Source organism: Orcinus orca, chromosome 7 (assembly GCF_937001465.1).
Source record: "Orcinus orca chromosome 7, mOrcOrc1.1, whole genome shotgun sequence".
Classification (NCBI taxonomy): domain Eukaryota; kingdom Metazoa; phylum Chordata; class Mammalia; order Artiodactyla; family Delphinidae; genus Orcinus; species Orcinus orca.
Genome location: NC_064565.1, coordinates 115911909 through 115937087, shown reverse-complemented (window position 1 = coordinate 115937087; position 25179 = coordinate 115911909). Strand labels below are relative to the sequence as shown.

Here is a 25179-nt window from a genome sequence, read left to right as displayed (position 1 = left end):
TCCTTCTTGCTATGTAAAAAGCACGTATGTTGGCTGTAGCTCCGGAAGCGATCTTGCAGAAGGAAGCCACACTTGGTGGGACACAAGCCCCTTCCAGGGGCTTGGCCTCTGGCTCGGCAGCCTCGCGCAAACCTCAGACGCTTTGTATGTAAAACACAAAAACACACACCTATCTTGTTCAAATTATTCTAATAATAGGACTTTCCCCCCAGTTACTTGCAGCAAAAATAATCCTAAATAAGACAGGGTAATTTATACCAAACCCTTTGGAAAATCAAAAATCTATTTTTTTTGCATAGCCTAAAGAATTACTCTTAACTCTACAGGCTACTGCATAGAATTATATTCAAGGACATGTAATTATGTCAAAGACTTTTTTTATTTAAATATACGGTTCTACACATTGGGAGTTTATCTTAATCAATACAAATCTAAATTCAACCATTGGCAAATAGGCTGGCTGATACAGCACATTGGATTTAACTGGAAAGGAAGCCAACGATTAGAAAACTCTTCCTACACCAATAGGTGTCACTACAGGAGAATAACTACAGCTTTTATGTGAATAGATGTGTGTCTTTGGGGAATAGCTGTAATTAAGTTCAATGATATTCAATCCTTATCTTTGTCCAGAGAGGTTGCTCATTTAAAAAACACCCACGCAAAGGAAAACACACCACTGTCCCCAGCAATAGCTTATGTTACAGAAGGAGCACACACAGTGTCCGCCGATGATTTCTTCTCCAAAAGAACATAATTTTAAGAAGGAACTGGTCTGTCCACAGCTTATGGCTTTCATGTAAATGAATGATAGTATAAATATGATTAAGTGAAAATACAATATATAAAAAATGGCTCACAGAGATGAAGAAGCAGCTTCATTAGTTACATCCCACCTCCGATAGGCCCCTTATCATCCTGAAAGGACGATATCAATTAATTTATCCTCCCGTAGTGTATTGATCATAACCTTCATCAGCTAATCACGTTTAAATTACAGAGGAATATCGCAACACTCTGTCATTTCAAAACCATTGGCGTATCGATCTGGGGTCTTTGAAGACGCACATTAGAATATTTTAAAAATCATTATGTGAACTCAAAACTAAAACCTAAGATCAGATTCCAACAGCCGCAAAACGTGTCTTATAGGTGAACTGAAATCCCCAAACCAAAAGTAAATTAACTTAAAATCATGATTGTTTGGGTGAATGCCAAATTACTTCTATTTTTTTTTCTTTTTTCTGAAAAAGAGCAAAAGGTGTTTTCTTGTGTTCAACTACTCCTGGCCTCAGAGTCACTATTCAGTCGGATGACCATACTGACTTTCACCTTAAATCTCATAGAAAAAACACAAAGGTCAGAATTAAACAGGGCTAAGCTGTTGGGAGAACTTCATAGACATTTTCTATAAGTGTTTTCTACTCTAAGGGGAGATTTGAGAAACTTTCTAAGACAAGTCAAATATGTTATTAAAATCCTCATTTTATGAAACTCCAAATGCAAATCAATGTTCCCTCCTTCCCACGTGGAGGCTAGAAAGAGCAAGTTCATGGGCAGAGAGAACCTTTTCCCATTAAACCCTCTCACAGAACAGGGCTGTGTAAAGCGTGAACCACACGTCAAGTACTACGGTTCTTCTGTCCACTGAATTATTGCTTGGCCACATTTATTAAAAAAAACCCGAAGTCACAACTGCTAATAACTGGTAGCATTCTTTCAAATTTAACTAGAACCTTCAACCCTACTTGTTGTATTTCCCCATAATTTTTATGTCTACACACACATGGAAGAAAGGAAATGAGTTACAAATATTTTGTTCTAAAATACATAGACTGCTTTAGGAGTTACAGGATCACCCATAAAAGTGGGGGTAGTATCTGACTTAAGAAGGAAAAGGAGGTAAGGGGACTGTTTTGTAAGGCTGGGCCACCTTCTCCTCCACAGTGAAAAGCCCCTGGCCCACTGAGGGCCACAGGGCTGGGCTGGGCTGTGTGAGTGGAAGGGCCCCGCGCCCCAATAAGAACTCAAGGGAAACGGGATGCCAGGGGCAGGGAGGCGCTGTTCTCTTGTAACTATAATCATCAACTTTTCCTGAGATTTGGAACATTTAAATGTCAGGAGACTTAGAACATGAATATTACTTACACCCCAGATTACACTGGCTGGGAAATTTTTATCATCACTGAGTTTCTGTCTGCATTGGATCATTCCACAAATGAATACGTCACGTATTTTATATAAATACATGCAATGCACGAATGAGAAAACAGAAACACAATCCCTTGAGATTCCTTAAAAGAATCTGGACTCTGTCATCGAGGTGTGATGTTTTTCCTATGTTGGTGACTTGCTTTCCTCTAAAGTTGCCTGAGGCGCTAAGCCTAGGTCTGAAATGCTGTCGTTGGCAGATACGGAAAATGTGCTCCTTTACCAGACACCCCGCCAATTCCATTAACCTGATATGGCAATGCTAGTACCTGGTGTCATTTTAAAAGTCACTTCCTAGGGATGTGATGTGCATGATAAACGCACAACAGTTAGCACAGCTGTAGGTTATACATGGAAGTTGTTAGGGGCGTGAACCCTAGGAGTTCTCATCAAAGGTAAAAAACTTCTATTTCTTCACTTTTGTATCTATTTTACATAGATATTTTATTATATCTCAGTAAAACTGGAAGGCAAAAAATGTTCAAATACCTTCAAGTATAAATGAATGAATGAATGGATAATGTGTATGACTCCCTCCACGATTTTGAAATTTTATTTGGGTAACAGATAAAACATACCCTTTAACGAGCCCCTTCAACCATATCTGTAATTACACTGTAGAAACTTCAAAACCAAGCAAGCAAACTGCTGGTGCCTGGGAGAGGCATGAGGGGCTCCTGGGGGCTGGCAGTGGCCCCTTCCTGACCTGGGTGATGACTCTGAGATCATTCTTTTTCAGCCGTACCCTTAAGTATACTTTCATAAACATATTTCCATTCTTCAACTAGAAAGAAGTCTATTTACAAACTTAAGCAACAAGAAAAGCGAGTTATACGTTTACTTTCCCCACAAATTTTAAATTCTCTATTGGATAGATGATAAATGGCATCTTTTAATTAGTGTGTAAAGATAAGACTCTCAGATAGCTCGCAAATAAGACCTCATTAAATCCTGGCCTAATGCCCGATTTCTGCTTCCGCTTTGTTTCTCAGATCATTTGCACTAAAGGAGGAGCAGAAAGAACGAATCTGGTCACACCAAGGGAGTCAGGCCCACCTCTCACCAGGTAACTAGGGGCGCCCCCCTCCCCCCCCCCTTCTTTGTCCCTTACATCTGAACGATGGGCCAGCGGTCTGCACTTCCCGTCTACTGAGTCATTTAATCCTCGCAGTTGGGAAAACAAGGCAGAGGGGGCACCGACAGCAGAACAGGGGTTCAGACACTCTGTCGGCCCCCATGACGGCACCAAACACTGCCACCTGCAAGGAAGCACCCCCCCCCCCCCAAGACTCTACGGCTCCCAGGACAGGGACGGTGTACCCTTTGGCCCTGTCCCCTCACAGACTCTCCCTTGCTCTGCTGACCACTGCAACCCGGCTTCCGCCTCCATCCCCCTGGCTGGACCTGCCATTGCCAAGGTCGCTGGTGACCAACTGGAGGCCAGGCGCATCCTCCTTGGCCTCTGGGCCGCCCTAGGCACTGCTGATGGTCCCTCCTCCCGTGACGCTGACCTTCCTGTGTTTCCTCCCCTGGCTGGAACCTCTTCTCAGCCTCCTTCACCGGTCCTTTGAACGTGGGCGCTTCTAGGCTTCCTTCTTTGGCCCTTTTCTCTCCATGCCTGTGGCTCCCCAATCTGTATGTAGCCTTGCTTTGTGCCCTTCCTACTGCTAGAACCGTGTATCCTATAACCAGCGCCACACCTGCCCTTGGAGGCACCTCCGTGTCCCAACCTGGGCCTCGCCTCTAACTCCGCACCCCCCGAGCAACCCCAGGGCAGGGACAGAGGAGACGGAATAGATCGATTCTGCCACCGGAATTTCTCTTCAGTTCACCCTCACTGCCAATGTCTTGACCCAAACCTCGTCTGCCTGTGGCTGGTTTCTGAAGCAGCTTCCAAAGCTGTCCTCTCCTCACTGCCACTCAAGGGACACACTGCACGGCGACCTCCGCCAAGGTGGCTCTCACGGGCCTTGTCCCGCTCAAAGTTCTGCAAACGCTCCCGTCACCAGACAGACGTCAGAACCGAAATTTCTCAGCAAAATGGGGCCCTTTCACGCTTGGGAGGGGTGGATTCTCCCCTCCTGTTATCACTTCCCATGCATCCCGGCTCCCACGACCCAGACACTCCTGGCCTCTTCCCAAGCCCTCCAGTGAAGGTCCGACCCACTGACAAGTGACTTAGGTGATGGCCGGCTTGGGACAAGCTGTCCCTTCTCCATCCCTTCGGTCTGGGGCTCCCACGCTGCCTGGAACCATATGGGCAAGTCTGTCTGATTCTGGTTCCCAGAGAAGGAAGCCCAGATAAGCTTCATTTCCCAGGACAGCTTTACCAATAAAAAGTAGTCATCCGATCTTCCAGGGTCTTATTCCTTAATGGGTTCCGAACCCCAGGGAGGACAAGGGTCCCCGCCCAACCGGACACGGCCTCCCTCCAGCCTCGCTGCCGGCCCCCAGGCTCACTGCCCACTTCCGAGCCGGACAGAACCCACTGCAGATGCCACAACGTGTGCTCTCTGAATCCCGCTACACAAGTTGCCACCACGGCCCAGACATGCTTCTCCTTCTCTTCATGGCCAATTCCTTCTCAGAATCCGTATCTCGAGCATCACGTCTCCTAGGCAAGCCTTCCTCTCTAACCATCAGTTTCCTCTATGGAGACCCCGCATCCCAAATACCAAAGGTGCGGACACAACCAGCTCCGTATTTCACCCAGGCCTTGACTGAGAACCACTGCACAGTTACGCGCACACACGCCCACACGCACATACAGTCAGGGCCAGGCTGAAGAGCTGCAATTCTACTTTTCAGCCCCGAATCCCTAGTGCCTGGTGCATAGGTACTGTGCAGTAAGCGATTATGCAATAATCCCAACCAGACACGTCATCGTTCACATCAGGTCCTGGCCTCCTGATCTCTACTCACAGGGCGAGGCCCCAGGACGGGGGTGTCTTGGACACTCCTCTTGCATGGTACCACCTGGCATCGGTAACGTCCACAATTAAGCACTTAAATTAAGCTTTTTAAAATTTCATTAACGATTATGACATTCTTGGTAAAGTCCAATGAGTGTTAGTAATTTAATCAGCAAGATATCTTCTCTGGTTTAAATGATTTACTTGAATTAAGTCAATTAACAGAAACGTCTGAAGAGCCACCTATGGGCCCAGAGAAGGAAGGGAAGACGGGAAGAGGCATGTGACCTGGTCTCTAGCCTCATGCAGCTCCCAAGCCAGGAGCAAGGCCCTCTGCATCTCACATCAATAGCTCCAAGGTTTCACCAGAGACAGGACCACTGAGAACTGCTCAAGTGCTCTGCTGGGTGGTCCCTGTTGCCCCATCCTTTCTTCACTCCTTATTTACTCGGCTCCTACGACCCAACCTTCTCCCTGTGCAGGTCCTGAAGGAGCAGAGGCTTCTCCATCAGGCAGCAAACTGGCTGCCCTTTCACGTCCCTTTTGCCCCAGTTCACTGAGGCAGAGGAGACTTAACTCATCAACCAGCTTTGTAATGATCTGCTTTTGAACATTCCCCATCGTGACGCCCCATACAGCATCAGCTTCCGCTACGTGAGCCCTGCTGTATGAGCAACACAGCCCCTTCTGGAATGAGCAGAGCTGAGCCCCACGTCCTCGGGCTGCACTGGGGAGCGGGTGACTCTGGGGCCTGGGGAGAAGTGGGGTCTGCAGCTCAGGATGGCACTGTGGAAGCATGTACACCTGACTGATGACGCAGAGTCCCAGGTAGATGCCAAACAGAAACTTGGTGTGAATCAAGCCAACTCTGAGGAAGAGGACGATCCTTCAGCTACTAGGAAAAGCTCTATGTAGCCCATTGGGGCCAACATGGGGTGGCAGTTCTGCGTAGACAACGTTAGATAGAATTTAAGTATGAATGATACATCTATTACAGTCATATTTTAAATGTTTATAATAAACACACTTAATGAAAATCAACTAGCATGAGACTCATTTTGCTCCACAAACATATTTGAAAAGCACAGTTTGAGGCTGGGGTTCACGCCATCGTTCTATTTTTGGTGCTACCACCCAAATGTAACATTAACTGTCTTCGCATCGAAAGGCTCTTCCATCAGAACCTTGGAGGGCTAACCAGGCAAATCCCCATAAAAAATGAAAACCACCAGGGACTGTAAATTTTCCAGTAACAAATAAAAGGTCCCCTAATGTCGCAACTCAGTTTTAAATTACAGTTGAGTGATCGTTAAACTATCTTGTTAATTAAGTAGAAATTAATTACCACATTATCTAGGTAGTTCTGAACTTGTGACTTAGGAATGAAAAAAAGTTTGAAGTGGAACTTTTCTCAAAGTTAATGAACGTTAAAGGAGGTGTGGCCTGTGTTGCTGGTAATCCTATACCCATCTCCTAGATTTGTTTTCATATGACGTTTTGGGAATAGAGGAAGCTATGCCAGAAAAACCATTAACATGAAAAAGAGCGAGGGAGGTGGGGAGTGGGGAGGGGGTCTCTCGAAGGCCCCTTGGGTTGTGTGATGATGAGTGACAATCAGTGAACCACAGGGACCCACAGCCCTGCCTGGCCCACACACCTGCGGAGATCCTGCCAAACTGAGCCGCCAATTGGAAAATACAGTCAGCTCACGTTCCAAGACGATGGGCCAATTCCACGGACCTCCACGTGACTCGAGATGCTAGACGGGATGCCTCATTTACCTCCCTAGGGTCCACATGGACTTGACATTCAATCAGCACTCACCAACTGGGTCAATGAACGAACAGATGGATCAACAATGGGGACGGGGTGAGGACATGAGGAGAAGTAGGGGTGGAGAAGCAGCTGGAAACACGTTTAAGGATCCCGTATGCAAAGTGTGGATCGTATCCTTAAGGCAACAGGGAGCCGTCAAAGCTATTAATGGGCCAGTGACGAGATCCAGGAGTTGGAGGGACACCTGGTCTGTGTGGTTTGCAAGATGCAAGTGATCTCTACCTGGACAGTGGAGACAGCAAGCATGGGGGGGTGGGGGGGTGGGCGCAGGGTGGGGGGGATTTGGGGGGACTGTGACCGAGAGGCCGTGGTCTATACGCAGGACCCCGGCTTTCTGATATTCTGTTTTGAGACTCTCGTGTCTCAGACTGCTGTTACTCTACCCTTACACATGATTAATATTTTCAAGGGGTATGGAATTCTAGGCTGATTACACGCCATTTGATGATTCAAAGCTACCAAAAGGAGTTATTCTAAGGGTATAATGAGCTCACTGATGTAGTGTTAGCTAAACCCCCATAGTTTAAAAACTTTCAAAGCAGATCTGGACATTTAACCTATTCTAAGTTACAGTTCCTAAATCGGAGTATACGCCCATCTTCCTTAGAAAGACAGGCTGCCCCTGTTCTTTAACGTGTGTTAGATCTTCCTGTCGGCACGGCGACCCGCAAGGAGAAGCTCATTATCTTCGTTCTAGCAAAGCTTTCATCTTTTTTTGCCACTACCTTTAAAATCACCCAACTGCTCTCTCCGAAGCCGACTTGTCCCCTTCCAAACCATCCTTCGTATGGACACGTTTATCATTCTAAAAACAGGCCTGGCTTGACCACTTCCACGTTTCATCAGGACAAACTATAAACCATCAGAATAGTTTCCTAATTATAACAAATATTATTAAGGAAGGAAACACACCCTGGAACTGAACAGGCCATAAAATGAATTTAGGGGTGCATGAAAAGGAAACACTCACCATGCATTTGTTTATTGGTTCCTCGTCAGTGAAAACCTAACGAGAAGCTCTGCCCTTACCTTGTGTCCCTGAGCACAACATATGGCATTTCTATTATATTAAAAAAACCCTCTAGGCCAAGACAGGCCATGGTCAAAAAGCCAAATTCTCTTTAATTTCTTCTAGCGAAGCTTTCAAGTTTTCCGTGAAGTAATGACATCTGAATTCTTAATCGGAGATTCCGTTCTTGCCTGTGTTCTTTTTATCTCATTGCATTAAAACAAATTTATCTTCATTTATGTCGCAATTACCTATTAGGGTTGTTAATTTGCTGGAAATGAAGCTATTGTTTAATTGCTCCTATTAATCGGGGGATTTAAATGCCGACTGTAATAAACAGTTACCTTCAGGATGGAGCAAAGTCATGGCTGCTGACATTAATTTCACAATTTCACAACGAGCGGAAGTTTCTCCCATGTCCCAGGCAGCTGGATTTCCCTTTTCCTCCCGGAGAAAGTGCAAGAGTTTTTAAACATAAAATGTTTAAAAACTCATGCTGAAATAAACACGGTCTATTCAACGTGTTTTATACGTGTACCTAATTCTGATGTAAAGTTATTCTTTGTGGCAGGGGAACATCAAATCATCCTGCCAGAAACCCACATCCCTTTTTCATGCGTTTCTTCACAGCACAATTTTCTCTTAAAACCAAGTCCCCAAGTGGAGTTGCCAGCGGGAAGCTCTGGGTCCCAGCGGCCCCAGATGTTGGGCTGGTGGGCAGCAGGCGCCAGGACGCTCACCACCTGCTGGGGTTCTAGGCCTCCGAAGGACACAGGGTTCCTGCGTCCACACGCAGAGGATTTTGAACATTCACTGCTCTCCAAACAACTAAGTTTCAACATTTCCCAGCACCGTATTGTCAAACGTCCTTCAGCTGGTCTTGCCTGCGGCACTTCCAGGGCTGGACTCGGCTTCAGTCAGCCTTTTTCCGTGAGAAGGAAGGAAGGCATTCCATTCAGCCCTGCCTGGAGTCCCCTCAGGGACGGCATCGCAGGCCCCAGAGGCCCTGTGCACCGCCAGGACGCCCAGCAGATGGTCAGATCCAGACTCCTGACGCTACCTGCAGACACTGAGGGATCCTCCAGTCCCTCTGCCCTCCCTCCTCTCGTGCCGCCGGGTCCTCCCTCAGCACCGCCCACATTGCTGTGCCTTCTCCAGCCTGCTGACCCCACCAGCACCCTCATCTAAGACCACATCACCTCTGCATCACTGTGCAGACTCCAGGTTTTCGTCTCCGAGTGCAGAGGAAAGAACATGATACTACCCAGCATCTGGGACAAATCCAATGCCTGGTGGACGCCTGGAGAATCAGGGCCCCACTCAGGGATGGGTTCACGCTCCGGACAAGTCCGAGGCCCCCAGCGCACACTTGTGCCTGTGCTGCTTGGATCCAGGGGGGCCTCCGGGGTCTCAAAACGGAAATGAGCACCACAGACCTGAGCGGTGACTCTCAGAAGGGCTAATGGGGGGAAAGAGACATCTGGGCTCCGCCCTTCCTTCCCCTGCCTCCCCTTGGGCACAGGTGAGACCAGGCGTGCATGAGCCAGAGGGTGCAGCATCGATGCCAGCGACCCAGGCTGGTCCTAGGACACTCTCGGTCCGGCCACGAGTCTGCCCTCTTAAGTTTAATACGTGGAGTCGGCTTTTCCCTTCCATGGGTCGGGGCGGCGTCTTCCCTCTGCTCTCTGGCATCCCTCACTCACGATCTATTCCTTCATCACATCTTGGAGCAGCTAGTATGTGCCGGGAAACCTGTCAGATGCGGGAGACGGTGGGGTCCACACCGGCCTGCCGGCCACACCACTGAGGAACCAGGGACCAGGAGGCCTTACACGCTTGCGGTGAGAGCGCCCTTCAGAAGAGATGGTCACACAGCCTCCATGACTTCCTTCACTAAGGTCTCAAGAAGCAGCACTTGGCAATCTTAGCGGAGAAGCTGCAAACCTCTCACTCCGCACCAGTGTTTCAGGTTCAGCACCTGCCTCCTTCCTCAACAAGTGTGTCAGGCACAGGACCAGCTGCGGGGCTTTAACAGCGCCCTGAAGAGAGCTGTGTATCTGTGACATCAAAGTGGGGATAATTTTCAAGAGGGAAACATTGATGAATTGTGACTATACTACATAGACACTGAGGAATCATAAAAAGCAAGAAAAATTGGGGGGAAGGGGGGTTGGGGAGGGATAAATGAGGAGTTTGGGATTAACAGATACACACTCCATTATAATAGATAACCAACAAGGACCTATATATATAGCACAGGGAACTCTACTTGATATTTTGTAGTAACACATGAGGAAAGAGAATCTGAAGAAGAATATATATGCATAACTGAACTGCTGTGCTGTATACCTGAAACTAACACAATATTGTAAATCAACTATATTTCAATTTTTATTTTAATTTTAAAAAAGTAGGAAAAATTTGGAAGCGTGACCAGGAGCACAAAGCACATCGAAGTGTCCTGCCTGAGGAACCGGCAGTGATCAGAACTGGATGAGGGCAGGCCCTGATGAAACAGAAAACCGTGGTGTGCGTTCGGCCGCAGAACAGCAGCAAAGGGTGCATGTGTGCCCGTTGGCGCAGTCCTGAGCCAGGACAAGATAAGGAGTCTGAGAACGTACGAGCCAGGAGCAGTGAGGGGGCTGCTGCTGGCCGTGGGCTCTGAGCATCAGCGAAGGGAGATTCCAGGAGGCGGGAGCTGGCACCCCTGACAGGTGCGGAGACCTGGGCAGGGGCTGGAACGCCACTGGTCACCCTGACCCTAGAGCTTTACTCTGATGTGCTGCATAAGATTACAAGAGTGAGTACCACCTACTCAATGCTCACTGGACACTCATTACTATGACTCCGCTTAATGAATAATCAATTAATACAAGCCAGCAGGGTTTAAAAGCAGGGGACGCAGCTTAGGTTAATCGCAAATGTAGAAAGATGTGCCCAATGCATAAATTAAAGATCTTTCAAAGAGCGAAGCTTTCCGGACTGGGGCACTGTGATATTCTCACCAAGACCCAGGTGAACACAGAGCTGCACCTAGACTCGGACTAGAAAACATTCCAAATGCTACAGTTAAACCCAGTGCAAATCTGTTCGAGAGGCCGCGAGATGATTAACTTCCTCTCTCCCTTATTCTCAAGTTGGATGCAAATCAGTGTCTTTCAAGACAAGGCAAGTGAAGATCCCAATAAATTGGCAATACAATTTAGATGGCAGACAAGGATCTAAAAGATAAATGGCTTAAACAAAGAGGGGGAAAAATGAACCTGTCACTTCTTCTCAACTCATCAAGCTGTCTCGCGGAGAAAGCTGATGATTCCGGAGCAGAGATGTTTCTGACACCCACTGAAGGTGGCGGCGTACCCTGGATGCTTTCATCTGAAGTTCCTCACCATTTTTTCTGCACCAGGAAGGCTACAGGACTCACCTTTTAGATCCCCTATTTTTTTTAAAAGGCCAAATTACTGGTCACAAAATAGACTAACACAGTTATATGAGTCAAGTGAAAGAAACACCCGGGATAAATGCAAATAAATGTAGTGATACCGGAAGAACACAATCCATGACAAAGACAGAAGTGACACAGGAAAAAGGTGACTGCGATAAGGATTTTAAAACACGATAAAAGAGGAGATACCAAAAGAAATGATGAAATCACAAAAAGTGGTTGAGAGTCCGCCTGCCGATGCAGGGGACACGGGTTCATGCCTCAGTCCGGGAAGATCCCACATGCCGCGGAGCGGCTGGGCCCGTGAGCCACGGCCGCTGAGCCTGCGCGTCCGGAGCCTGTGCTCCGCATCGGGAGAGGCCACAGCAGTGAGAGGCCCACGTACCGCAAAAAAACAAACGAAGAAAAATCACAAAAATGATTATTCAAGCTAAAGAAATTGCATGAAAATTTAAGATGAGGAGATGAAGATAAATGAGGAACAGGAGACGAAAAGCGTCCAAAATAAGAAAATATGTGAGACAGAAAGGCCACAAGTGGATTTTTAAATCGGGAACCTTGAGACAAATAGTTAAGTACAATCATTGGTTTTCTCTTTAATAAATTAATAAAGTTTGGTTAATATTGCCTTAACCAAATTTGGAAGGTCTACTTTGCTTCCTATGTTGAGACACATGCTCACAGAAAAAAAAGGGAGTTTTAGAAACTTCTTTAATCTCCCCATTTGTCACAAACACATTCTCCTACAGATACCTTTTAACTTTCAAGAAAAATGGACTTATCTATCACAACTGAAGCTGTTTTCCTATTTCCGGGAATAATTATCCTTACAACAATCTCCATTAAAAAAGACATTTTCTTCTTAAAGTGGGGGAGAAGATGTCTTGGTTGGAACCTGAGAAAATTATTCCTCTCTCCCCGGCTCTGTTAATAACAAGCCAGCCGCCGTGCTCCTTGCGTGAAATGCCTTGGAAGAAGTGACAGTGACACACAGGTTGAATTATACAATGTATTGTGATGCAATTAGGAAGAAGGATGAGACGACAAAACAGATTTCCACTTGGTCTTCAACAGGGCTGTGTGCACTGAGTCACCGTGAGGCTCTGCCCACCAACCATCAATTACTATCATTTACCCAGCACCACCACCCAGAACCCTACCCTCTCCAATACACACAATTCCTGTGGCTAAGTCTGGCCTTTTGTGATACTTCAGCGATATTAGGCATTTAAGTTATATGAATTCGAGGGCCCAAGTAAAGAAATGATATATGATTCCATAGAATTAATATAGCACCCTAAATAGATAACTAATAAGGCCCTACTGTACAGCACAGTGAACTCTACTCAATACTCTGTAACGGCCTTTATGGGAAAAGAATCTAAAGAAGAGTGGAGATACGTATAACTGATTCACTTTGCTGTACCCCTGAAACTAATACAATGTTGTAAATCAACTAGACTGCAATAAAATTTTTTTTAAATTTAAGAAATTTTAAAAAGAGCATCGTAGATCATTCTTTTCCATCGATCACGGTTACTGAAGAGTTACGTACACAGTGTGGAGACACTTTTTGCAAGTTTCTTTTCTTCAACAAAAAATAAGTGTATCAATTCCCACTGGAGTTACTCACAGCACCCCAGGTGATTAAAGGGCTCTAAGTCTAATTTTATTTACATTTAGAAGACCTGAGGTCACGCCATCAAGATTTCACTTTTGTGACTAATCATGTTTAAGTATTAATTAGAGTCCGGCGGAGGATATCGATTGATTTCTGAATCTGTAATCTGCTGTGATTCAGAAACTGTGAGGAAGTCAAACTATCCCTACCTGGTACTGCCGGTTTCTACGAATTATTGAAATTCTTGCAAGAATCATGCATGCATTTTAATTCTGGAAAGCCTCATTTAAAAAAAAAAAAAAGAAAAAAAGAGCTCAGAGTAATACTGCACATTCCCCCTGTGAGAAAGTACTTCACATTAAATTCAGCGCATCTGGACCCACCTTACCGCAAAATACCGACAACAGTATTTTATTTTATTATTATTATTTTTTTTTTGCGGTACGCGGGCCTCTCACTGTTGTGGCCTCTCCCGTTGCGGAGCACAGGCTCCGGACGCGCAGGCTCAGCGGCCATGGCTCATGGGCCCAGCCGCTCCGCGGCATGTGGGATCTTCCCAGACCGGGGCACGAACCCGTGTCCCCTGCATCGGCAGGTGGACTCTCAACCACTGCGCCACCAGGGAAGCCCAACAACAGTATTTTAAATGGAATGACAATTGCTTTTCTTTCCCCCTATATTTTATAACGCAAATTTATAACCGTGGACAAAAAATGGAAAGAAATGTAGCTTGCACACCCATGTCCATACCACCTAGATTTTGTAATTGTAGATGTTGCTCTACTTGGCTTACTGCATACCCACCATCCATCCATCTTATTTTCTGATGCATTTCAAATATGGGGCAGACATCAGCGCTCTTCACCGCTACACTCTTCAGCATGTGCATAATTAACTGTCATGCATTAACCATCTAAGGTTCCTTCTTTTGAGATTGAAGGTACATACTGTGAAATGCAAACATCTTAGCTGTACCATTCCATGAACTGACAAATGTCACGTAACTCAAATCACTGTGAAGCTTCAGAAGGTTGGTGCCCCTTCCCCAAACCCACTCCGACCAGCCCCTCTCACTCTCAAAACCACTCTTCTGACTTTTTTACGTGCAGATTAGTTTTGCCTGTTGTAGACCTTCATATAAATGAAATCATTCATTTACTACGAATGCCTCTGTTCACTCGACATCATGTTTTGTGGATACATCCGTAATAACAAGTTTTCAAACTAACTTCAGCACTGCCACACTGAATACCAGAATCCTCATTACAGAGTCTTCATCTCTTCCCAGTGAAACACAACAGGTCCCTACGAGAAGATGGCGATCTTCTACCGTAAGGAAAGTAACACCTAATTACCATGAACTTCTCTGGTCCTGCCAAGAATGAAAAAGGAACAAACTGTCCATATTTTTTGAACCTACTTCTAAATTTATCTGACCTCGGGTATATGTGTCAGCTGTAGGTAAGAAGTCATAATGACTCTTCAGACCGTAAGTTCAAAACCCTTTCTACACATGGGAGGCTTCCTTTAATCCACCCTAAGAAAATATCCCTCATTAACAAAAACTGAGCAATGTTATCCTTGGTGACATCATGGTTCAAACTCACTGAGAAAAATGGCATTAAAAAACAAAAAGTCCACAGTGGACACTTTGAAAACAAGTCACAGAATCTCAGACTAGATTCTCACACCTCCACCTACACACAGCAGCAGGTCACAAAAAGTTATCATCTGTATTCCAACAGTTTAAAAGGTTAAAAACTCAACAATGACATAAAAACATCAATTCACAGCACTTACAGCTGAAGACAGTGGCCTCTTACCCGATGCCTATTCCATTGCTGCAGGATGCCCAGCGACTCTTAAGAACATGGGCAAAAGTCACAGTGCAACTTCAACACGTTATCTTAACACGTTATCTTAATGTCGAAAACTGTAAAAATTAAACACACAATCCCGCTACTTCAGCACCCGTCCAGGGTGACACCTACAAAGAAAGAAGGAACTGACTGCAAGTTTTATGAAGTTATTCAGAGAAAGAAGGTTATTCTTCCACTGATACTGCTACATGTGACATTTTATCTACTAACGACATGTATGTTTATATATCAATATAAGCTTTTCTAATAAAGCTTTTGGGAATTCATTTTGAGAAAAAGAAATCCAACGTGAATAGATGAAAAGGACTCAAATGTGTGCTAGTTAATAACCCAAATCATTATCTATCATAAGAATTAGAGAAAGTAATTGGAAAGGAACGCTCCCTCTTCACGGCTGACACCCCAAATCCATCTGTGGCTGAGACACAGAAGTAAAAGGCAAATGACAGCCCCGGAAATTTAACATACTAACTAAGGACGTTGTCAAAGAAAGTTCAGAAAACACAGGGGGTTTCCCTGGTGACGCAGTGGTTAAGAATCTGCCTACCAATGCAAAGGACACGGGTTTGAGCCCTGGCCCGGGAAGATCCCACATGCTGCGGAGCAACTAAGCCCGTGCGCCCCAACTACTGAGCCTGAGCTCTAGAGCCTGCCAGCCACAACTATTGAGCTCACGTGCCACAACTCCTGAAGCCTGCGCGCCTGGAGCCCGTGCTCCGCAACAAGAGAAGCCACGACAATGAGAAGCCCGCTCACTGCCACGAAGAGTAGCTCCCACTCGCCACAACTAGAGAACGCCTGTGCGCGGCAACGAAGACCCAACCAAAGCAGCCAAAAATAAATAAATAAATAAATTTATTAAAAAAAAAAAAAAAGAAAATCCAGGGATTTATTTTCTTCCTCCAAACAAAAATTATATAAATGCTAAAAGATGATAAAGATATCTGTCTTTAAAACAGATTTCTCTTTTGATGGGCAAATATACAAACATGAGGGAGATAAAATGTATCGGAGCTAAAGCTCTCCTTCAAATGTATTACCAATCCACCCAACAATGGCTGGAACTTCAGGCCCATGAAGGAGAAGACGATGCCTTCCATGCTCTACACCTTGAACTGCAGCCTCTGCCCCGGGTGGGGTGGGGCACCCTGCCCATCTCCGTCCTTGCCTCTCCCTGGCTGAGGCTGGCCCCTCAGTGAAGAGCTAGTCCTGCTGTCCGGTCAGAGGCCTTAAACCAAGTCCACAAACACCAGCGGGCAAACAGTGGACAGTCAGAGGAATCCCACTGTGTCACTGGGTCTACAGGGTAAGAAGAGGGTCACAGCTGCCAGGAGTCACGGCTTTAAGCCTCTGGATCCCACAAAAGGAATTCAGGAACTCCTTACAGACTAGAGGCATTCCACCAGAGAAGAAGACATCTGATGAGAAGACTCATCTACATCCCCCAAAGCAAACCGGTAACGGGAAGACTCCCGCGTGTATCTTCCCAAACAGCTTCCGCTGGCTGTGCAGTGGCTCAGAGGCGCACTGGGTCCTACCTGGCTACGACAGCTTCCTGGCACCTGAAGACCGTTAACAAGACAGGAATTCACAAGTGTCCCCTGAAAAGACGTCTGCGCTCGGAAAGCCTGATTTAGCCTCCAGTAAAGACTCGACTCTTCATTTGTGACTTTCTGGCCTTTACAAGCATTTAACTGTCATAACGTCTATAGTTCAGCACAGAAAAGGCATCATAGGGCGTTTATTATAAATCTTGCAAAACATATAAGGCCCCTTTGCACTTTAATCATTTGCTAACAGTTACAATAAGATTGTATTAAAAATTTAAACTGCCCTACTTAAGCCATTTACCTTCAAACGTCCATTTCCAGGGAATGAATCCAAGGGATATGAATGTCGAACCCTAGCTCAGATTTACTGCACCAAAGAATATTTCTACTGATACGGCTCTGATGAGTGAAGTCTAATGACTGTAGTTTTATTACTTTTTAAGCACTTAATGGGAAAATTTAGACATTTTCACAAGACCGAGCTTCCACAAGAATGGTACATTTAAAAAGTGACAGGCTGGGGAAGGTCTATGAGATTACTTTAGACATACCCAGATGAAACACAGTCGGTGGGAATTTTAAGGCAGCATCTAATGTCACAGGCTTGCCTCTGACATTATTGGTTTGGTTCCCCTCATCAACATCTTAAATAGTCCAGGGAATATTTAGCCAAGAGTAACCATAGAGAATTTTATTATTCTACACATAAACTTCTAAAGCCATTTTAAAAACTCCACGGTATTTAATATTTTCCCCACACTTACAACCACTAACCATAGGGAGGTTACAGAACAAATACCATAATTATCTCCCTGTAATTACCCAAAAGCCCCGGTAAGGAGCAACTGCGTCTATCACCGACCAGACTGTCAGCGGGAAAATTATCTTTAAAATGTTCAGAAGCAAATCAGAACGTTTCCCTTTACTTGAAGTGATTTCCCCCCCACCCCGCATTGAAACCCACAGCTGTGATCCCTCAGCTTTCAATTAATGCCAAGGCAGTAATCCTATCAATCACCGAGGACTATAAATTTCTTATCTTTCTCATTAGCTACACCTTGGCACAGCTTAAATATAAACACACCTTGCCACCAGACTGTAAATCACTCGGCACCAGCGACTCTACCCACGGTCAGAAGGGGCAGCAGTGACTGCAGCAGATCCGTCGTGCGCCCGCTACAACGAAGCTGATTGACACTTCTCCAAAAAAAACAGAAAACTACCGAGATTCACACGGACACCACCTCTCTTTGAGTCTGTTTGGCTTAAAACTGGTCATGACGTGTCTTTATTAGTATCACTAAGCTTTATACGCAAAATCCAATTTTCTGTGGAAATATATTTTTTGCTGCATCTGCCAATAACATCTTGCGTGGTTACCTGTAGCTATTCATTTTTCCAGACCTAAATTCTTCAACTTATTTTTAAAGCTGTAAAAAAAAAAAAAGAAAAAAAAAAAAAATCAACCCTCTTCTTGAAATAAAAGTGGGCGCAACTATATCGAGAGAGGTGGCAGGCCCGGGGTGGGGCAGCCGCTCCGGAGGACCCGCCACCTTCTTTTTCAGGTAACCTTTGGGGTGGACATGTTGATACCAATATTCTGAGCCTCATGTGAATAGTTCTATCAGATGTTCTCCAGTGAAACTATGCGGTCCAGTCCCTTAACAAAAATTCAGGCTACCTAAGTATTTTTCCACCAGGTGCAAACTTTATAAACTGTGTCCGCTCGGTGGACCTGGTGGCGATTTCACCCACTGGCATCACAAAGCTGTGCAAGGACTCGGAACCTTGGGCCGCGCTGTTTCAGGAGCTGACCGTGCTTCGGCCGTGAGCTTCCAGTGTCCCATCACATCCACTTTAGACCTAAGTTAATTAATTGTATCTTTCAAATTAAAATGGATGGGGCGCATTAACTCACCACCTTCAGTCTGCAAAGCGCAGAGGTTGATATCTCCCCTGAAGGAAACCACGGACAGGCGGCTCTGGCCGTGGCAGTACTGCCATCTAGCGGCCCCTGCTGTCATTGACCCGACCTTCCAGAGCGGCTTGGGCTCTGGGGCTGAAAATATTTCTGAGCATCTCAGGAACGGCTGGGTTCTGACATATTCTAGGGCACCCACATACGCTATTTAAAGAGCTTCCGGAGAATAAACTGTGATGAGAAATACTTCATAGGGTACGGCAAGTAGACGCCATTAGTCACAAACTGCTCTCAGGTGACGAACATCTAAGACTTGAAGCAAAAAGCCCAAACCTCAAAATCAAAAATAAACAGGTAACGTTGACGGTTTTGAAAGGTATCTCAGTAAAGCTGTTATTTAAAAGAGAAAACAACTCGTCAATGCTTCTATCAGGAGTTCCTTTTTCAAGTCCTCTGATGAGGATTTCTCAAGTTCCTGAGGGTTCTTTGCTCCTTTAGCTGATGACTCCATGGAGGTTTCTGGTACATATTTATCGATCAAATTACAAAGGCAGTACGTGCAACAGGGAGGAGTGTGGGTGACGGAGCTAGACTGCCTGGGCTCCCATCTCAGCTCTGCAACTGATGACCCAGATCCCCGGCAGGTGACCTGGCCATCCTGTGCCTGCTTCCGTCTCTGTATATGCCTCATGGGAGGGGGGTTTGAGGAATAGGTCATCTGATGAACAGGAAGCACAGGAAACGTGCCAGCCTCGTGCAGAGGGACCACAGGGTGTGGGTGACGTTGAAGAGCAGCTGGGACGCTGACTGGTCTGGGCGCCGCCTCTGCTCTCTTGGGAGTTCACAGTCCAGGTGAGGAGAACGGCCGTCAGACAGACCATCACCTCTGAGCCTGTGGAGCCCTTATTCTTTGTCAGGACCTGACCTGATCATTGGACCATGACTGACTCACAGCAGACTACTGTCATCTGCTAACTGAGAGACCTGGCACCCTGCCCCAGGTACGGGGACAGCAGAGAGGCAGCCTCCTGACTTCAGGGCTCCGATCTGAAGACTGAACTTGGGAGGAGAGAGGGACTCTGAGGACAAAGAAGCAAGGAGGGCATCTGGTGGAAGAGACAGGAGCATGGGGCAGGTAGGAGGAGGGTGCAGGGGGCAAGGGGGACACAGGACTCACAGACTGGGGGAGTCTCGGAAAGGCATTAGGAGGTGCTGTCTGATAAGAGCTGAATTTAAAAAGCCCTGGCAGAAGGACTGGAGGGGGAAAGGGGGGACGCCTACAAAGTGGAAAAGTGCAGAGAGGGGCCCAGTGGGAAGGGCAGTGGCTTGGGCCAGGGCACTGCTGGTGGTGACCACACAAGGTTAAGTGACCAGAGAGCCAGCCAGTTACACCAACAGAACGTGGTGAAGCGCACGCAGGAAGGAAAGCAGAGAGGGGGATCAGAATGGCCCCAGCTGTCCAGTCCCAGTAACAGGATAGATGTGTTGGGACTCCAGGATCAAAGGGGCAGGTGCGGAGCCTGCGTGCCCCTCCGTACCCAAGAGGAGCAGTCCCGTAGACAGCTGACGGGGACACTGGCAGAGAGCTGAACTCTGCTTAAGCAAGCAGAGATCTTAGGTCAGAGGGGACAGGGCGAGGAGGAAAAGCAAGGCCAGGACAGAGCCAGGAGCATCACAGAACGAGCCCCCAGCCCACAGCAAAAAAAAAATCCATTTTATTAAGAACATGTTCATGCGGAAGCATACTGAAAAGTATACAATAAACACCTTGTAAACCCACTGCCTACATGCAACAAATGCAAACATTTTACTCTATTTGTCTTATTTCTGTGTTTATTAGCTGAACCAATTAAGTAGCAGGTTATCATTTCCCTTCAGCTCTAAATACTTAGAACACGTTCCTTCTTGAAACAAGGACATTTTCCCACACAGCCATCGGAGACCCACAGGAGAGTGTGAGTCTGCCCGTGTGCAGGGGGCTTGGGGACGCTCAGATGACTTGCTGAAGGACACCAGTCCCCAGGATCGGGGGATGAGACGCGCCTGGAGGTGGGTGCAGGGGCAGGTGCAGGTGCAGGTGCAGGGGCAGGGGCGGGGGCAGGGGCATCATCCTTTGCACTAACAGAGGGCAAAGAGCTCAACCAACCGGGGCACCGCGGAGGCTGCAGGTGGACAGAGGGAGCTCCCATTTGTCTCTAAGACAAAGAGAAAAACAGACAACGGGACAGAGGGATAGAACTCTTCAGCACCGTAGTTTTCTCACGTTTGTCCCGCTTATGCTCATTTCATCCCTCCAGCTCAGAAGAGCCCAGTGAAATCACTTCTGTCTTGACTTCCTCGTTTCTCTGCAGGATCCAGCCCGTCCTCCCCAGCGAGCAGACACCCATAGGATATGTGACACCCTCACACAGGTGAGCCGAGAGCTCACCTAGGCTGGGGCCCGGGCTCGGCACATGGGCGCAGAGGCAAGCAGAGGCGCACCCCCTCCTGCTCTGACGCTGCTCCCCGCTCGGGGCAGAAGGCAGAGAGGGGGGCGAGGAGAGGGGCTGCGAGCTGGGTGCCCACGTCTGGGGGACCAGAGGACTCTGCTCAGTGGAGGGCATTCCAGGCCAGGGCAAGGGCGTGGCAGCTCAGCGTACCTGGGCCACAGGTGTGCAAAGGGAGGGACGGGACAGGAGGCAGGTGTCTGTCAGCCCCGAGGGAGGGTCCTCTGCTTCTCACTCCTGCCGAACTCCCACCTGGGGGGGCGGCTAGGGGGAGGCACACGGGGGGCCCTTCATAACCCACAAGGAGCTGCTGCCTGAGTGAATGCAGGTTAGCGGCAGGAGGTGCTGGGCAAGCAGTCGGGGATCCGGGCCGCCATCCACCCTGCCCGCTGCCCTTCAGGTTGGGAAACGCCTCCCAAGAGGGGCTCACAGCCACAACCAAGTTTGGAAACCTCCAACGAGGTCGCCAGGGAGCCATCAAAGGCTCCTGAGCAGAAAAGAATCGTGTCTGAGCTCCATTCTAGGCAAGGGCATGGAAGACAGCGCAACGCAGAGGCTGAGAGCAGGCTCACTGTCTGCTGACCAGCGGCGTGGGTGGCGGCGGGACCTCCGAGAGGGCGGGGGGAGAGGCCGGAGGGCTGGACGCAAGGCCATGCCCGCCTGGCGTGCACAGCCAGCCCCCCTTAGTCATTCAACCACAATTACGGGAAGTTACCGTACGCTGGACACCGTGACCACCGTGTTGACTCAGATCCACTTCCTGCCCTCGTAGAACTTAAGGTAAAATCATTTCCAAAGAGGGTCTCACATCTAGCATGTGTTCAGAACAAAACAAAACAAAGCACAGTCTCCTCAGCTGTACGATGCCCTGTGTCTACGCTTTCCTATGAAACAGAAAACACCGTAGAACCATTCACGGATAGAAGTCAGCAGATGCACAGGGTGGTCCCAGGCGCGGGGAAACGTACAAGCTTAAAGGAGCCAGCAGGCTGCCTTCACGTTACCTGGTTCCTTGAAAAACGCGTCACAAATTCCTAAAACTCGTTTCCAACATTTTTCTGTCTCTGAAATACTTCCAGGAGACTAACTGCTTGATGAATTTCATGGACTTAGAACTTAAGACAAAGTAAGGGCTCTCCCCGCCGCCCCAAGAGCCCAGAGCAAACTGAGAACAGCAAAGTACGGGCAGCAAGTTAGAGCGTGAGTAGGAACACGCTGGGCGAACCCTTGTCTCGGGGGAAGGACTGTGACACTTCTCAGCCTCACAAACCAGTAAGCACTGACCTCCCGGCTGATGGAGAACCCAGGCTGCTGACGGAGGAAAACACAGGTCCATTACGCTTCCATGGACACTCGCCCCGAAGATGCTGCTCTTGTTTCAATGGGAAGAATGCCATTACATCCATGACTGTGGGGAGCAGCTCTGATTTTTCTCCTGGTAAAATCTGATCTCTCCTGGTTTAAAATGCGCTCAAGGAACTTATTTCAGCCATCGGGGCTCAAATGAAGACGACATCAATGCAAATCTTCTCCCACTGAGGGCGACCCTCCCCACTACCTGGTGCCCAACGGTGGCCGATTACAGTTTGGGAGCTGGTCCAACTCTGTCATCAATGGTCCGTGCGCGGACACCGGGCATGGCCTGGGGCTCCCACACCGCGCTCTGACCCTCTTCCTTTGCCCCACGAGGCTGCTGGCCCACCACACGGCTCTGTCCAGCACTGCATTCTACCCGCCGTCTTATTCTTATCACAACTACTTGAACTTCCCCTCGACTGTTCCCAGAATTGACAGGAAGGGAATCCTTTCCAGGAAAATTCGAATCTCAGAAGGAAGTTCTAAATCTTCCCTACTGACGCGTACATTTGAACTGTACCCTTATCAAGGTGCAGGTGGCCTTGTTTTTGTGGCCCAGGGACAAGCCCAGGGCACCTGAGCGAATGGAGGGAATGAATGGCTCAGCCCACGATTCAGAGCATCTCATTAGGGTTTCCCTCCCGCTGCCCACGCATCTCTCTCATCTTCTCTTTCCCAAGATGAAAAACGGTAATTACTTTAGAACCATCTGTTTTCTGAGACTTCACCGAAAATACCAAAATAAGTTCATTTGAAAGCTCTGATTGGAACCCGAGCACCGCCATAAAGATAAAGGCAGCTTGCTGGAGCAAAGGTAATTGGGAGTCACCTGACAACTATCTTAATTACTGCATTTACACCGGGCTCCACTTCCAGCCCTGGCGTTATTTCCATCTTAAACGCTACATTTCTCAATCGCTGCTCGCTTTACGATCAGGAATTTTTTAGGCTGTACACACGAAGGCTGTGATTTTTTACTCGCATTTTCCCATCGCCTACTCGTCATGCCCAAATCCACGCTGATGTGGGAGAGTTCTGAGGCGATGTTTTGAGGGGAGCACGAGGTCCTCCAGACACTGTCGTTTCTGAAAACAGGAGAGACGTGCGTCCACGTCTCAGCCGTACCATTTACACTTTAGTTACAGGCCCTCCGTCCGCAGACACCTGTCTCCTCACCCAAAGAAGGAGGTAACAGTACTAAGGACCCTTAAAAACAGGGGTGGATGTAGTGCTGTTTTGTGGATTTTCCAGCCATGGGTTCTTAATTAGACATATGCCACATTCAGGGGCGGGGGATGTCTGTAACATCCTGACAAAAGGTATCTATTAATTGAATTTTCTTTTCAAAACTTAATACAAAGAAGCTCAAAGGTCTGGATGTTTAATTGCAGAATATATCAGAACGGGCAAGACTAAGAAATTTAGCTTTTGTTCAAGTAGTAACTAGTGACTACGTACTATCTCTTGATGCCATTTTTGCTAAGGATCCTAGAAAAGAAGCGATTGGTGGAAATGACCAGCAGGTGGGATAAAGGGGTGGTCATCTTAAGCAGAAAGAAAAAAACTCTTCAGTGAATTTTGGCAATATTTTCAAGAAGGAATTCATTTTTTTAGGTGTGAGGACAAGAAAGGCAACCAGGGGGACTCAGTTAATTAGTAGATACACTGTGGTTACCCAGAGAGACGCCCCTCCCCCTGCCACCGCACCCCTTTAATAGGGGAGAATGTGACTAACCGAGCAATTCACTTAACAGGTCCTCAAGAACCGTTCTTTAATGAATGAGTCGGTGTTATTTAAAAGAACTAAAATTTATGGTGAGTTAATCTGCGTCCAGAACACAGAGGGGGAGAGGTTGTTACAGGAGACTCAGTGCATTTTGGCCTACATCCAGGTGGAACTGGACAGAGCCGTCTCAACACCTTTCCTGGACGGGTGAGGCACAAGCGCCAACCCCGGAAGGGCTCCGAGACCTCCCTGAGGGCAGAGAGGGACCAGCTCGCATCTCTGGGAGGCCTTCTGCTACTTCTTCGCTAGGTATTCTTTTTCAAAATCCTCCCGAGCTAGCCACAGACACATTTCAGTTATTCTGGTCGCCCCCTACAGGGAAGCAATAATGGGAACAATGTCCCCACTCCACAGGTGGGTAAGCTGAGGAAGTGAGATGCTGAACTGTCACGTACGGCGGGAAGATGAAGATGGAGCCCAGTGTTCTGTGGTCCAGCCCAGCATCCATCCCCGGGCCACCCAGGGGCGATGGTTTCTTGGTAACTGACTCAGGAACATCTGAGATTATAATTCACTACCTGTTGAATTCCCAAGCCTATCGGCGGGTAGCGATTCAATACAGCTGTCTTTACGGGATTAAGCAGGAATTTCTCGTCGAGAGAAATCGGAGTTTCTCGGTGTCTCATGTCATTAGTGATGGCTCAGCCTGTCTCATCATGAGCAAAGTTATAAGAAACATCTGGGCTTTTAGATGTTCCATTTACTTCAGCCACCTTCTAAATAGACTAGTTCAATAATTCCACCGGAGTTCTGTGGTTTGTTTTCTAAACGCTGGATGAATCGCTCTAATTCCCTGTTATTTTGAAACAGGTAGAAGAGCTGCTGAACAATAAAATGCAAAATGTAATAAAACTAAGAAAGGAAAATATTCCGAACCCTGGACTCACTCACATTCAAATACTTTTCTAGTCGTCTACAAACTCCCAAATCAGCTGCACGGTTTTAAGCATGCCTTTCCCGGTTCTGAAAAGGCTAGTTGGGACATACCAACTGCTAGGCACTGCTAAGGCTGAACATGTAGCTTCTGGCTAGGATCCACCGTGGCTGGTCAGCGTCACGTGGACCTGGGGTTACTGTGGCACCTCCAGGCGACGGACAGGAATCCAGCGTCACGCAGTGAGCGTGCTCATGTGCACACACTGCACTCAGTAAACGCTGATGGAGGT

The 25179-nt window shown here is 47.3% G+C and overlaps 1 protein-coding gene across 14 annotated transcripts in view; it reads right to left on the bottom strand.

Annotated features, from left to right (window-relative positions):
* The window catches only part of AGAP1 (ArfGAP with GTPase domain, ankyrin repeat and PH domain 1), a 550828-nt gene that overhangs the window by 286349 nt on the left and 239300 nt on the right, over positions 1-25179 (bottom strand). The window lies entirely within an intron of this gene.